This window comes from Enhydra lutris, unplaced genomic scaffold (genome assembly GCF_002288905.1).
Source record: "Enhydra lutris kenyoni isolate GAN:26980312 unplaced genomic scaffold, ASM228890v2 scaffoldscaffold19, whole genome shotgun sequence".
Lineage (NCBI taxonomy): Eukaryota > Metazoa > Chordata > Mammalia > Carnivora > Mustelidae > Enhydra > Enhydra lutris.
In genome coordinates, this window is record NW_019154103.1 from 30546486 (window position 1) to 30562565 (window position 16080).

The following is a 16080-nucleotide window of genomic DNA, read 5'->3' on the forward strand; positions in this document are numbered from 1 at the left end:
ATCCTGCATTGCCTCCCTTCAAATATTTTCTTCTTTGACAGGGTTCAGGAGAAAAAAAAAATTGTTGCTGAGAGAAAGAGCAGGGGTGAAGGGAGGGTGCTACATAGGGAGAGAATCTGATTGATTGACTGATTGATTGATTGATTTTAGAGAGGGAGTGGGAGGAGTCAGGGGAGAGGGAGAGAGAGAATCTTAAAGCAGGCTCCACGCTCAACGCAGAGGCTGAGGCAGGCTCCATCTCACAACCCTGAAATCACGGCCTAAGCCAAAATCAAGAGTCAGATACTTAACCGACTAAGCCACTCAGGTGCCCCTGAAGAAAATTTTTAAAATTGCAACCATTGTAAATTCTTGAGTAACAGCTATTGAGTGTGTGTGTGTGTGTGTGTGTGTGTGTGTGTGCGCGTGTGTGTGTGCATGTGTATACATACATATATATATACAGTGAGTATATATATGTATATATGTATATACTCTTCTAGAGTATATACATATAGAATGTATGTATATACTCTTCTAGAGTATATACATATAGAATGTATATTCTGTATACATATAGAAGAGTATATATGTATATACTCTTCTAGAACTCCAAAAAGCATAAGAAAACCTGCTCCAAAGTATCCAGAATTATTATTTATAATAACACAATGTTATGCTCACTTGCTTTTGATAATGTTCTAAAATGCACCTGAAATATCTGATGGAATCTGAAAAGCAACAAAAAGGTTACTTTTGTCAGCTATATAGGATTTTTTTTTTTTTTTTTTTTGAGAAGGCATTTACTTAGTTTCAGTGGAGGGAAAATCTGTCTCCTTAGCAATAGATTCCTAATCACCTGATTTATGTGAAGGGTAAAGGTTAATGAATTAAGTTGTGTAAGCTTCAAAACTATCAAAGGAATTCAAAAGAGCCCTGAATTATGGAAAACAATGGCTCATTCTACATACATACCAAATTTTTATGTTTTTTGTCTCCTACTCAAAAGCCGGAACATGGCATTAGTGACAATTGAAAAGAACTAATGAGGAAATATGACTACATTGCTTGCAAGAGGAGTGTCCTAGGAGACCTTGTTACTGTTTGTGATGTGCTTCAAACCCAAAAGAAGCTAATTGGAGCTGCCAGACACTGGTTTGCAAATCTCACTTTAAAGGACAGGCTCAATCACCTTAGAGGTGTGGAAAGAAATGTCCCCATTAGAGATGCATTAGTATGGGCTTGGTGAATTTCTAAATAAACTTTAGGATGTTCTTTCCTAAGCCACTTTTATATTTGAATAATAGATATATTTTCAAGCAGAGGAAAACATGCAACAAGACAAAAACAACCCCACAGATTTAAAACAAAAAGTATGAAAAGGGCTGTAAAGTAATTGGCAAATAAGTACAATGGGGAGCTAGATATCTTTAAGACTGAATAAACATGTAGATCAAACCTTAAAACGTCTGAAATGCAAACACATTGTAAAAGGGATCTATTTAGGGGTTTAAGGAATAGAACTTCATTTTCATCATTTCTTGAAACTCAACAAGCCACCCTATATTATATAGCTTATAAATGGGTAAAAGCATAAAAAGCTGCAACCCACAGACACATACAAATGAAAAAGGAATAAACAGGATTTAAAAGATCTAAAGAGAGCAAAAAGGGAGCAAACTTGGCCCAATCCTGTGCTATGAAAGCTTATCCTGACTTTAGGTCATTTAAATGATAGCAGAGGTCACCAAAACACAATTTGGCATCATATAGAAAGAATAATGATATTTGATTGATTTTTCTAAATCCTCAAATTGAGTTTACTAAAGAATAATCCGATCCCAGTGTAGCAAATGAATTGGCATGATTTACAGGTATATTCTGCTTTCAGAAAATGCCCTATATAAAAGATTTCTATTTACACAAAAAAGGCATATTTACAGGTAAATATGTACAAGATGAATCAATTCAATAATCTATTAATAGTATATTTCCTCTTATTACATAGGACTATAATTGTATCTATAAGCACTCTATTTATAGTTACTTTTTCTAGTAATGTAATACCTTAACCTCACAGAAATAATATGCAGTATTATTGCTGTCTTTAACTTAAACAAGTGCACATAATGACAAATGAAAGACACAAGGCATCAGAATGATATGTGGAGTGTCCTTTGTATTTTATAATATACTTTCTTGTAAATGTTCTTCTATTCTATCCCATTAACAACACAGTACCAAATATATACATAAGTCAATTTTTCACATAAATGTCCAAAAATATTCTCATAGAAGAGATGTTCATTGCAAGAGAGATTTTTTTTTTTAAAGGTTGACTTGCAATGAAAATGCTAAAGCATTTGCTCAAAGCACGTTCTTAATATACCACAGGGGCAAAGACTAGCAGTGACATGCAAAATGTCACCAGCTCCACCAGTTAACAATAGTTATCTTGGGACACTCATTAAGTTCTCACTTACCAAATGTTATTCTCCAGAAAGCCAATATCTGATTAGTGAAATCTAAGATTAACTTAGTCATTTGCTACTTAAAACAGTGGAGAATTGATGCCCGTTTTGTCACACATAGATAGCAAAAGGTTACAAAATGAGAATAGTAGGTGTTTTTTTTTTTTAATGAGACTTTAATAAGTGGCCTACAAATGGATATGTTATTGAAACTTAAGGTCTACTGGTTTCTACCTTTGCCAAAAGAGGTGTTACACCTTTGAGGGAGGCAGAGCACATGTTGTCATCGCTGGTTCATTCTGGACCACTCTTTACCTAAGTGTCTCTAACATCAGGTAGGTTTCCCAACTAGTGAGTAAGTAGGAGTCAGCACTGAAAAAAGGAGTTATACAACAATAATATTTTATAATATATTTAGGAAAGACCATTACAAACTAGCTCTTACAGAAATATTTTGTAAAACAAGTTTTAATTTATTTCTTAAAGTGCTTTAAAAATGTTCACATAGAACAAAGCCTGCACTATTTTAAAAACGCACATTTTCTTTAAGCTACTAAGAAACAAAATGGTTAAAGGCTCTTCTAAAATGGGTGGGGGGAAGGAGATTAAACTAACAAATTTGTGATAAACTTGGCTTTGGCTTTAATGTTTCAGATGTATTTATCCAAAAGTCTTACTTTTAATTTTACCCATTGTTCCATCTTTTTACCACAATTACACTAAATTATATAACAGCTTGAGCTCACTTCTTCTAAGTATTCCTCAAAATATGCAAGAGGCAGAAAAAAGATTCTAAGGTTCTATTTATTTATTTAACTCAACCATGTTCTATTGCTTGTAAACTCTGTGTTAGAAATATTCAAAGATATAATCAGAAGCCCACATTATTATAAAATGATGGCCGTAATGCTTATAATCTTGATAGATCAGCTACTATTTATTTTTGTTATTGTTGATGATAATATTCCCACCTAGGAACAGAAAAATCTTATCATTGAAAATAGTTATATTTCAGGACTAAAGGAAATGCTAGAAGAGAAAGGGAGAGGGAAATGCAAGGGTAAGACTTCCTAATTCAGCCGTTTATTCGTTCTTCAATGGGGAAAAATGTAGTCACTTTGAAATAGGAAAAGTTAAGAATACTCCTCCTTTTCAACTTTTTGGGATTCCATTAATTTATGACCAATAACTCTGGGGGGAATCCAGGCACTGCACAGTGTTGATACAGTTAAGACTGGTGCTATCTTTATGGTTTCCTGGCATATTTTAAGACAGAGGACAGAAGAGAAGGTTTTTAGTATCCTACATGTTACAAAAATTTATTGTGTGGAAGCAAAAGTCCAGGCCTTTAAAAAACTCAGGAATATAAAAACATATAAAACTATGGTCCAGTTTAGTGCATGATAATTCATCAGAGGCCACTTCTTTTCTAGAAAAAAAGTGAGGCAATACTGTGGCAGCTCTAAACCAAGCCCTACCACCACTACCACCAATAATAAATATCAACTTTAACAGTAAAGCTAGAATTATTTCAAAGAGATCGTTGGGCTTCCAAACAACTAAAATGAAATTTAGGAGGACCATTCAACATATAATTGAAAATAATCTTCCTGCCCATCTCTACCCCACTTACTGTGGTTGCTTTAAGTATTGATAAGAAAGTCTCAATTCAAGAGACATCATATACTTTATGCTCACCTTTGGTTTAAAATGGCTACGACTTAAAACTAAATTATTTTAGTGGACTATAAAAACACCCAGAAGATGAGATTCTAGGCATCGTTCAGGAAAGAGTTAAGTACTTCCTTACCAGAAGACGCCACAAGTCGGCTTTGTAGTGACTAATTGCCTCTTTAACCTCTGTACTCTGGGAGCTGGCCTATGCTTCAATACCAGTTTTGTGATAGAGCCAAAGACTGATGTTCAACATAGACCTCCCATGACCTACGTAGCCAAGGAGTTAACTCAGACAAGATGCTGACAAAAGGTTTCCTTCTCACTTGGGAAGGCACACAATCTCTTTTTGGATAAGCCAAATTCTCAGAAGACTATAAAGCACAGTAGGTAAAGACAATTTACAAAAGTCAAAAGAATAGTTTCACTTTGGCTAACAATGATTCTAAACATCCAAATGTATCATTCAAAATTTTGTCTGAGAGATGGTTTTAGAAAAGAAGTAGATTACTTATTTTAAAATGCAATGAAGAGGGCACCTAATTCGATATCTTTGAAAGCTCATAATTAGATAGCAGTAATAAGACACAAAGAAAGGAGGTCAAACATTCTCCATTCCAAATGTTTTCTATATGCTCCAACCATTCATACTCAGGAAGCCTGTACTTTGTCATTAATTTTTAAGCTTAGAAAGTTTCTGGCTTGATCAAAAGCCAAATGAATAATTTTTACAGGTGATTTTCAGTAGTGATTACATAAAATGTAAATAAAACAAATTCTGCAATTGGGAGAAAACCCTAGTGAAGGTTTCTTGTTAGTTTCTAAAAAAGAAGGGATGAGGAAGGAGTTCTGGATTAGGGAGCTGGAAAAGGGTGGGCAGTGGTAATAAAGTAACCCACATAATTCACCACAAAGAAGAAAAAAGAAAGATCACATGGGCTTGATGAAGGCAGGGACATTACATAAGTTTGACTTTACTAATACTCAGCTAGATTGAACTCTGAACCCTCTGAGGCCTAAGTATCATCACTGCTGAATTCATAAAACCTACTTCCAAAGCCCTGAAACTGCAGCTACTTTATTCTTATTTTCTCCCATATCACTGCATAATTAACATTCACGTCAGAGGTAAAATAATCTTTGCTCTAACATTTACAGGAAAGAGAGGAAGCAGGTCATGTTTAGTTGTGTTGGTACACTGAATTTACACAGAGAGATAACTTTTTTACTTAAAAAAAGAGAAGGATTACACTTCTTTTTCAAAAAAAGTACAAATATTTCTACAAATGACAATAAGGGATATCAACCAAGAATTCTCTTATGAAAAGTATACAGTTTACATTTTCTAAATCCCAACAGAAGGATGTTGGCTGGTTTCAGTTAATTTTTATCTATCTGAAGAATACAGAAAAAGGTCCTTCAAATTTTCTTCTTAAATAACATTCAAGTAAATATAATAGAATGAAATTTAGAAATTCCAGGGAAAGGCTATTAAACCTTAGTTTTTCTGGCTACCAGGACAATTCAGTAATTCCTAATATAAAGTCCATTTGCCTATAAAATATCCATCTCAAGGATTCTCTCGTAACTCTCTCCATCAATGAAAAGACTTGTTCATCAACCATTTAATTTATATTCAAAAGAGAATGTGGTATGTATATGTGCATACATGTATATACATTTATGAATATAACTCTTAACAAATACATTTTCCCTTACCAACACTGTCATTAAACCAACAAAAATATAATTATTATATATGCACTCAGTAAAAGAATTTTAGCAGCCTAGCCCCTAAAATGTCATAATCACTAAAATCCAGGTTGCTTTGCTTGGACCAGTCACCAGCCTATTCTCTATAGGGAAAAACTTCATCTCTTTGTTCCTGGGGAGTGTGGTGGAAAGCTAATGAAACCAGTGTGTAAGACTGATAGAAACCATGGAGGGAAGCATTACTCAATTTTCCCTTGCAGAAAATTGCAAAAGCATGGAGAAGGAAGGAGGTCATTTCACCATTTGTTTCAGACAGTGGGTACCTTTGCAGGCAACATCACATCAGACAGCCAGCAAGAAAAAGCAACACTCCCAAACCCAGTACTCAGCTTTGTGTTATTTTAAACTATAAATCAAAATGAACAGCACATCTCTGGCATATTTCTCAATGTTCTACTGTTGATTACAGTACAGTTCTGTCTGCATAAGCAACAAACCATGTAGCAAAATGGAGTAACAATATTAAGATTCCTGTTCTACACACACACACAAAACACTGCTCTCAAGTACCCAATAAAGAAAACATGCTGCTATTCTGAGGAAAAAGCAAGACTTGGAATTGAGAAGAGAGTTTATTGTTTTTAAAAGTCATTAGTGGAATAAAGAGGCAAGAGCAATGCCAGGCATTTGAAAAAAGGACATCAGGTAAATGTGCTTGTAATTCAACTGCTCAGTTTTGTGCTGCCATGGGTCGTGAGAGTATCATGAGGTTTGCCGTGATAATGATAGAATTTTATTAAAAAAAACTTTGGAGCACAAATTCCTTTTTGTGATCTTTTACTGAAAGGTAAAAGCATAATCATCAGACACACAACACAGGCGCTTTGGTAAAACTGGGGGTTTTGGGGGAAATAATGGCAATTTAATGCCACATCATACTTTTAAAAAGGAGAAAGAAAATATAAAGGGCAATAGTATAAGCAAGTCAGCAAATGTGATATAAACTCAGGGATGTACTAGTTGAGTTAGTGGCTTGACTTAAGGTTGAGGAAAGAATATTGTAGAGGAAAAAGAAGAAAACAATATACGCTATGTATAACAATAAAAATATATAACATAATATATGCAATAATTCTTGTTACATGTAACATATATGTAATAATGAATATATAACAACATATTCATATATTTCATCATTAGTAAGGGACCTGAATTTATTTTATCTGTTTACTTACATCTGGCCTTATTCCACTAGAAATGCATACAAAATTATAAAAGAAATATTTAAGGCAAGAAAGGTAAGAAATATGGATAGTAAAATAGTGAGTCAGGGGTATACTCACCTTAAAGGGATTCATATGATTCAGTCCTGAAAAGCCTCTACAAGTGGGTTAAAATTTTGGAAAGGCTTTCAAGGAATCAAAGTAAAGAGAAAAGTATGATTATTTCTTAGATTCATAATATCAATGACTTTAAAAAATCAGATGTTCAAAAGAAGCTACAAAAGACTAGATATGCTAAATTCTACCTCTGAAACTAATACACTATATGTTAATTAATTGAATTTAAATTAAAAAAAAAAGACTAGATATGCTTGAGGCAGTTCTGGGGAAAGGCTAAGGTTTCAAGAAAAGTAACCAAATATTCTGCATCATTTAGAAAATTTCCTTTCATTTCTTAACACCACTATAGACTTAATCCACGAGAAAGTGGACATTCAAAAAATTTTAAAATTAAAACTATATTGCACATGATTAAAAACATAGTGCAATAATATAACAGATTTAGCTACATCAAGATTTTGCTAAATTTTAACATTGCACGCACAAAATCAATCAGTTATGGATAATGGAAATATGTTTCAGATGCTCAGACTGTCAAAGTTGTGTGAGCGTCTGTGTATGTGTGTATACACAGTCCCTGTATTGGGAATGTAATTCAACTTTTCTAAATCTTTTCTGTAAAATGGAAATTACAGTATCTACCTCCAAGGATTTTATAAAGGTTACATTTCATAATGTTTGCAAAGGCTCTTTTAGTTATTCAACAAACATTTACTAACCCTTACAATGCCCCTAACTGTATGGATACAAAGATGGATAAGCCAAGTCTCTTCCCAAGGGGTATTCAAATCTTGTCAACTTTAACATCCTCCAGACAAATAAGACAGGGTTATTTAGAACAGAATATAATTTCCTAACGTACATTTCTCAGAAAGCTAGCACTTTGGGGCTTTAATAGTTTAATAGCATATGCAAGAAAGAAATGTATGGTTCAATAAGTTCATGTTAAATAACTTTTTTTTTTCCTTAGTAAAAGGAAAGTAAAGCACATAGGATAGCACCAGGAACACAGTAAGCAATTAAACATTAATTAATATTATTTAGGCCCAAGCACAGAACTTGGCACATAAAAAAATGTCTGCAGCAGGCTGAAGAACAGCCCTGAAAGATAATAACTCCTGATCCATGGAACCTGTAAATGTTACATTTTATGGAAAAAGTGTCTGTGCAGATGTGATTAAATTAAGGATTTTGAGATGGGGAAATCATCCTGGTTTATCTGAATAGCCTCTTAAAACAATCCCTAGTGTACTTATAAGATAGCAGCAGATGGAGATTTGACAAAGGAGAGAAGGCAAAATTACTGGAGGCAGAGATAGGAGTGATTTGGCCACAAGCCAAGGAATGCTGGTAGCCACCAGAAGCTGACAAGAGGACTAAAAGATTCTTCCCTAGAGCTCTTGAGGGGGTGGTGTGGTGGTGTGTGAAACCTTGATTTGGACCCAGTGAAACTGATTTGGGATGTTTGGCCTCCACAACTGTGAGAGAATAAATATTTGACGGTTTGTTGTTGTTGGTAAATAATAGAAATGTTTAACTGTACCTGTTTTGAGATGTTTCCTTTTGTGAATTTAAAAAGGAAAGGAGACAAATTTCTTTTTTACAAAAAACAGAATGAGTTGCCTTTTTGTTGTAGATGGCTCCAAAAGAATTTAGTTTTGGTGTTACTGGTCTGGAATTGCTCGGGGTTACTGGATGAAGACTTGAAAGACAAAGCAAAAATCTGACTTGGCCCCTCAACCAGAACAGATCAGAAAGCTGAGGGAGCAACGTAGGCTGCTCTGTAGTCCCTGTGGCAGTACCCCATGACCCTAAGGCAGTACCCCATGACCCTAAGGCAGTACCCTATGACCCTAAGGCTGCCCGGTGACTGCCTGGCACTTGGCTGCGGGTGGCGTTCAACCTGTCACGAGCGGCTTCTGAGAGCACCTCACTTGCTCCTCTGTAGGCGGTCGAGTGCTTGCCGAGCCCTAGTGTCCAGGATCCAGACTTTGGGCAAGGCGAGGGAGGACGCCTGCAGGAGACTGTACTCCCGGAAGCGCAAGTGTATGGGGAGCGGGCTCTGGGCTGTAGCCGGCGGGGACCAACCCCATGGGCAAAGCGGGAAAGGGCTCTGGGTTAGGTGGGGATCCGATCCTACCAGAACAGCTTTCTCTGTTCTGTCTCACTGACTGTGGTGCTCAGGGAAACCTGATTCACCTGTTTCTTCTTCTCTACAGGATTCCATTAAGCTTCCCAACAACTCTTTAATTTCTTCCTCATGACTGAAGAATCCAATTTTCTAGGCGGTTCTTTCTCTCTGGGTGTTTGAAAATTCCTCTTTCCCAAAATGTGCTTTAGGGGATATACTTTCCATGGGTGGTTCTCTGTTCTTTAGAAACCTACTGCCCCTCCCACTCCACCACAGGGCTTTCCTGAGCTTGTCTCTGGGACATTTTATCTCGGCTGTCCCTGGCAGACTATCCCTTACAGGTCCTCCGGTCAGAATCCAAGTAGGATGAAGCCACCTTCACGGGTGCCACATGGCCCTGAGATTCCAGGGGGTTGGTTGGGCATCTACCGGAGAAGAGGCTGAGCCCACTACCCACATCACCCTTCTTTTTCAGGAGTGTGTTACTCCCAAAGTTTGGTTTCTTTTTAGAAATCCGCTATGAGTGGATGCTATTTTGGTAAGACTTCTACTGAATTTCAAGTTTCTGATTTCTTCCATTTTTGCATTTTCTAAGGAAATATCACTGAAATCACCAAAAAATATTCCATGTGGGGGATCTGGTTTTTCTTATTGAAGCTATTCTGCATAACGGGCACCTTTTAGCTGGAAGGATGTGGTGAAGGGGAAGTAGAGAGCACTGGAATGTTAACACCTATCTTTGTTCCTACTTGCAGCTGAGGCCAGGAGATGACTCAGCCCAGGCCATTCTGTGGGTGAGAGGGAAAGCCTGACTATGAGGCCACTATTCTGGCATTGTTTTAAGCTACCAAGTTTATAGTAATTTGCTATACTACCAACAGGAAATAAATACAGTGCCCAATAAATGTTATTAAACTAATCATTGGATTATACATGTGGCAACCAAGGAATATGATTTGCAAAGGTAAAAGCTAAAGAGGCTAAGCAGGGAGTGAAGCCCTCGCAGGGACAGTGTGGTCTCAGGACCCACGGGGTCACAGAAAGACTGGGGGTGTCTGAGTGTGGTAGAAACGCCAGGTATTGGAGAGGGGAAGCTGGCTACAGAGACGGAGACGAGGAGTGAGCTCTCAGCTCAGGGTTACCTTAAACCGTGATCTAAGGCACAGTCAGACCACTGCTCTTTGAGCAGGAACCCCACAAGTGGCAGATCTGGGGAGACCCCTCTCCTTCCTCTCTGGGAAGAGCTGTGCAAGAGGGCACAGCAGGAATCTGCTGGGTTTGGAGACTCCAAACAGGGCTGTGCACCAGAGACAGAAACTGTCACAGGCTGGGTGAGTACAGAGTGTGGCTGGAACCAGGGAGACAGGAGGGATTAACAGGTTTTTCTCTGAGGACACACTGAGGAGTGGGGCCCCGAGCTCTCAGCTCCTCTGGGCCGGAGATTGGGAGGCCGCCATTTTCATTCTCTTCCTCCAAAGCTGTACAGAAAGCGTTCAGGAAACAAAAGCTACCGAGAGCATACTGGAGCAGATTATTTAGCCTGGCCCCTGGCAAAGGTTGTGCAATTCTGCCTTGGGGAAAGACACTGGAGAATCACTGCAACAGGCTCCTCCCCCAGAAGATCAGCAAAAACAGCCAGCCAAGACCAAGTTCACAGATCACCAAGAACTGTGGAACTCCAGAGCCAGGGGAAAGCAACATATAGAATTCATGGCTTTCTTTCCATGATCCTTTAGTTTTGCAAAGTTAAATTTTTTTAATTTTATTTTTTTCTTATTCTATTTTTTTAACTTGTCCTCTTTTCTCTTTTAACTTTTTTGAACTATTTTATCTTAACAATACCTTCTTAAAAAAAGTCTTTTTAAATTTTCATTGTTACAGTCATATTTTAACCCTTCATTGTATTTAACCTTACTTTGGGTATACATACAGGTTTTCTTTTTTCCTTAAAATTTTGGGATAAAACTTCTAATAGATCAAAATATACCCTAAATCTACCATATGGCTTTGTTTTAGTCCCCAGTCTAGATCACAGTCTCTCCATCTTTTTTTTTCTTTTTCCAACCAACATATCACAGTCTCTCCATCTTTTTTTTTTCCAACCATCTTATCAATTCCTTTTTTAAAATCTTTTTTTAAAATTTTCATCCTTACAATCATATTCCATCCCTTCATTGTATTTACCCTTATTTTTGTATATATGTAAGTTTTCTTTCTTTAAAATTTAGGGAGGTCATTTCTTCTAAGAGACCAGAAAACACCCTAAAACAAGTGGGTACCTCTGTTCTATTCACCAGTTTAATATACATATATACATATACATATATATACACACACATATATATGTGTGTATATATATATTCCCCCCCCCTTTCTTCTCCCTCCGGTTTCAGGTATCTTCTGATTTGGTTAGCATATATTTTTCTGGGGCCATTGCCACACTTTTCATATATTATTCTCTCACTCATATATTCTTATCTGGATAAAATAACAAGGAGGAAAAACTCTCCTCAAAAAAAAAAAAAAAAAAAGAACAAGAGGCAGTACCGACAGCTAAGGACCTAATCAATATGGACATTGGTAATATGTCAGAACTAGAGATCAAAATGACGATTATCAAGGTGCTAGCTGGGCTTGAAAAAGGCATGGAAGATATTAGAGAATCCCTGTCTGGAGAAATAAAATCCATCTCTGGAGAAATTAAAGAACTAAAATCTAACCAAGTTGAAATCAAAAAAGTTATTAATGAGGTGCAATCAAAAATGGAGGCTCTTACTGCTAGGATAAAGGAGGCAGAAGAGAGAATTAGTGATATAGAAGACCAAATGACGAAGAATAAAGAAGCTGAGCAAAAGAGAGACAAACAACTACTGGACCATGAGGGGAGAATTAGAGAGATAAGTGATACCATAAGACAAAACAATATTAGAATAATTGGAATCCCAGAAGAAGAAGAAAGAAAGAGAGAGAGGAGCAGAAGGTATATTGGAGCAAATTATAGTAGAGAATTTCCCTCATACAGCAAAGGGAAGAAACATCAAAATCCAGGAGACACAGAGAACCCCTCCAAAATCAATAAAAATAGGTCCACACCCCATCATCTAATAGTAAAACTTACGAGTCTTGGTGACTAAGAGAAAATAATGAAAGCAGCACGGGACAAGAGGTCTATAACATACAATGGTATAAATATTAGATTGGCAGCAGACTTATCTATAGAGACCTGGCAGGCCAGAAAGGACTGGCATGATACATTCAGAGCACTAAAAGAAAAAAATATACAGCCAAGAATACTATATCCAGTTAGGCTTCATTGAAAACTGAAGGAGAGATAAAAAGCTTTCAGGACAACAAAAAAAATTAAAAGAATTTCCAAACACCAAACCAGCCCTACAGGAAATATTGAAAAGGGTCCTCTAAGCAAAGAGAAAGCCTAAAAGTAACAGATCAGAAAGTGACAGAGACAATATACAGTAACAGTCATCTTACAGGCAATACAATGGCACTAAATTCATATCCTTCAATAATTACCCTGAATGTAAATGGGCTAAATGCCTCAATCAAAAGACACAGGGTATCAGAATGGATTAAAAAAAACCAGGATCCATTGATATGCTGTCTACAAGAAACTCATTTTAGACCCAACAACACCTCCAGATTGAGAGTGAGGAGGTGGAAAACAATTTACCGTGCTAAAGGACATCAAAAGAAAGCTGGGGTGGCAATCCTTATATCAGATCAATTAGATTTTAAGCCAAAGACTATACTAGATGAGTACAGTCTAGAGATGAGGAAGGACACTGTATCCTACTTAAAGGGTCTGTCCAACAAGAAAAGCTAACAATTTTAAATAACTATGCCCCTAACATGGGAACAGCCAATTATATAAACCAATTAATAACAAAATCAAAGAATTCGTTGACAATAATACAATAATAGTAGGGGACTTCAACACCCCCTCACTGAAATGGACAGATTATCTAAGCAAAAGATCAACAAGGAAATAAAGGCTTTAAGTGACATGCTGGACCCCATGGATATCACAGATATACTCAGAACATTCCATCCCAAAGCAACAGAATACACATTCTTCTCTAGTGCACATGGAACATTCTCCAGAATAGATCACATCCTGGGTCACAAATCAGGTTTCAACTGGTACCAAAAGATTGGGATCATTCCCTGCATATTTTCACACCACAATGCTCTGAAACTGGAACTCAATCACAAGAGGAAAGTTGGAAAGAACTCAAATACATGGAGGCTAAAGAGCATCCTACTGAAGAATGAATGGGTCAACCAAGAAATTAAAGAAGCACTGAAAAAATGCATGGAAACAAATGAAAATGAAAACAGAGCTGTTCAAAATCATGGGGACACAGCAAAGGCAGTCCTGAGAGGAAAGTATATAGCAATACAAGCCTTTCTCAAGAAACAAGAAAGGTCTCAAGTACACAACCTAACCCTACACCTAAAGGAGCTGGAGAAAGAACAACAAGGGAAGCCTAAACCCAGGAGGAGAAGAGAAATAATAAACATCAAAGCAGAAATCAATGCAATAGAAACCAAAAGAACAGTAGAACAGATCAATGAAACTAGGAGCTGGTTCTTTGAAAGAATTAATAAGATTGATAGACCCCTGGCCAGACTTATCAAAAAAAAAGACAGAAAGAAAGAAAGATAAAGGACCCAAATTAATAAAATCAGGAAGGAAAGAGGAGAGATCACAATCAACATCAAAGAAATACAAACAATTATAAGAACATATTATGAGCAACTATACACCAGCAAATTTGACAATCTGGAAGAAATGGATGCATTCTTGGAGACACATAAACTACCAAAACTAAACCAGGAAGATATAGAAAACCTGAACAAACCATAACCAGTAAGGAGACTGAAGCAGTCATAAAAAAATCTCCCAACAAACAAGAACCCAGAGCCAAATGGTTTCCCAGGGGAATTCTACCAAACATTTAAAGAAGAATTAATACCTATTCTCCTGAAACTGTTCCAAAAAATAGAAATGGAAGGGAAACTTCCAAACTCATTTGATGAGGCCAGCATTACCCTGATCCCAAAACCCGACAGAGACCCCATCAAAAAGGAGAATTACAGACCAATACCCTGGATGAACACAGATGCAAAAATTCTCACCAAAATACTAGCCAATAAGGTCCAACAGTACATTAAAAGGATTATTCACCACGACCAAGTGGGATTTATCCTGGGCTACAAGTCTGGTTCAACATCTGCAAGTCAATCAATGTGATATAATACATTAATAAAAGAAAGAACAAGAACCATACAATACTCTCAATAGATACTGAAAAAGCATTTGACAAAGTATAACATCCTTTCATGATCAAAACTCTTCAAAGTGTAGGGACAGAGGGTACATACCTCAATATCATCAAAGCCATCTACGAAAAACCCACAGCGAATATCATTCTCAATGGGGAAGAACTGAGAGCTTTTCCAATCAGGAACATGGCAGGGATGTCCACTATCACCACTGCTACTCAACATAGTACTAGAAGTTCTAGCCTCGGCAATCAGACAACAAAAAGAAATAAAAGACATCCAAATCGGCAAAGAAGTCAAACTCTCACTCTTTGCAGATGATATGATACTTTCTACGGAAAACCCAAAAAGACTCCACTCCAAAACTGTGGAACTCATACAGGAATTCAGTAAAGTGTCAGGATACAAAATCAATGCACAGAAATCAGTTGCATTTCTATACACCAACAGCAAGATAGAAGAAAGAGAAATTAAGGAGTCAATCCCATTTACAAGTGCACCCAAAACATAAGATACCTAGGAATAAACCTACCTAAAGAGGCAAAGAATCTGTACTCAGAAAACTATTAAGTACTCATGAAAGAAAATAAGGAAGACACAAAGAAATGGAAAAAAAATTCCATGCATATGGATTGGAAGAACAAATATTGTGAAAATGTCTATGCTACCTGAAGCAATCTACATATTTAATGCAATTCCTATCAAAATACCATCAATTTTTTTCACAGAGCTGGAACAAATAATCCTAAAATTTATATGGAACCAGAAAAGACCCCAAATAGCCAGAGGAATGTTGAAAAAGAAAGCCAAAGTTGGCGGCATCACAATTCCAGACTTCAAGCTCTATTACAAAGCTGTCATCATCAAGACAGTATGGTACTGGCACAAAAACAGACACATAGATCAATAGAACAGAATAGAGAGCCCAGAAATAGACCCTCAACTCTATGGTCAACTAATCTTTGACAAAGCAGGAAAGAATGTCCAATGGAAAAAAGATAGTGTCTTCAACAAATGGTGTTGGGAAAATTGGACAGCCACATGCAGAAGAATGAAACTGGACCATTTCCTTACACCCCACACAGAAATAGACTCAAAATGGATATAAGACCTCAATGTGAGACAGGAATCCATCCAAATCCTTGAAGAGAACACAGGCAGTAACCTCTTCCACCTCAGCCACAGCAACTTCTTCCTAGAAATATAGCCAAAGGCAAGGGAAGCAAGGACAAACATGAACTCTTGGGACTTCATCAAGATCAAATGCTTTTGCACAGCAGAGGAAACAAAACCAAAAGATAACTGACAGAATGGGAGAAGATATTTGCAAATGACATATCAGATAAAGGGCTATAAAGAACTTATCAAACTCAACACCCAAAGAATAATCCAATCAAGAAATGGGCAGAAGACAGGAACAGACATTTCTGCAAAGAAGACACCCAGATGACCAGCAGACGCATGA

The 16080-nt window shown here is 36.9% G+C and overlaps 1 protein-coding gene and 1 pseudogene across 1 annotated transcript in view; one reads left to right on the forward strand and one right to left on the reverse strand.

Moving 5' to 3' along the window:
• Nucleotides 1-16080, reverse strand: part of LOC111148386 (F-box and leucine rich repeat protein 17) — a 524279-nt gene that overhangs the window by 171087 nt on the left and 337112 nt on the right. The gene's annotated exons all lie outside the window — the stretch shown is intronic.
• LOC111148235 overlaps nt 9007-16080 on the forward strand; it is a 36345-nt pseudogene continuing 29271 nt past the window's right edge.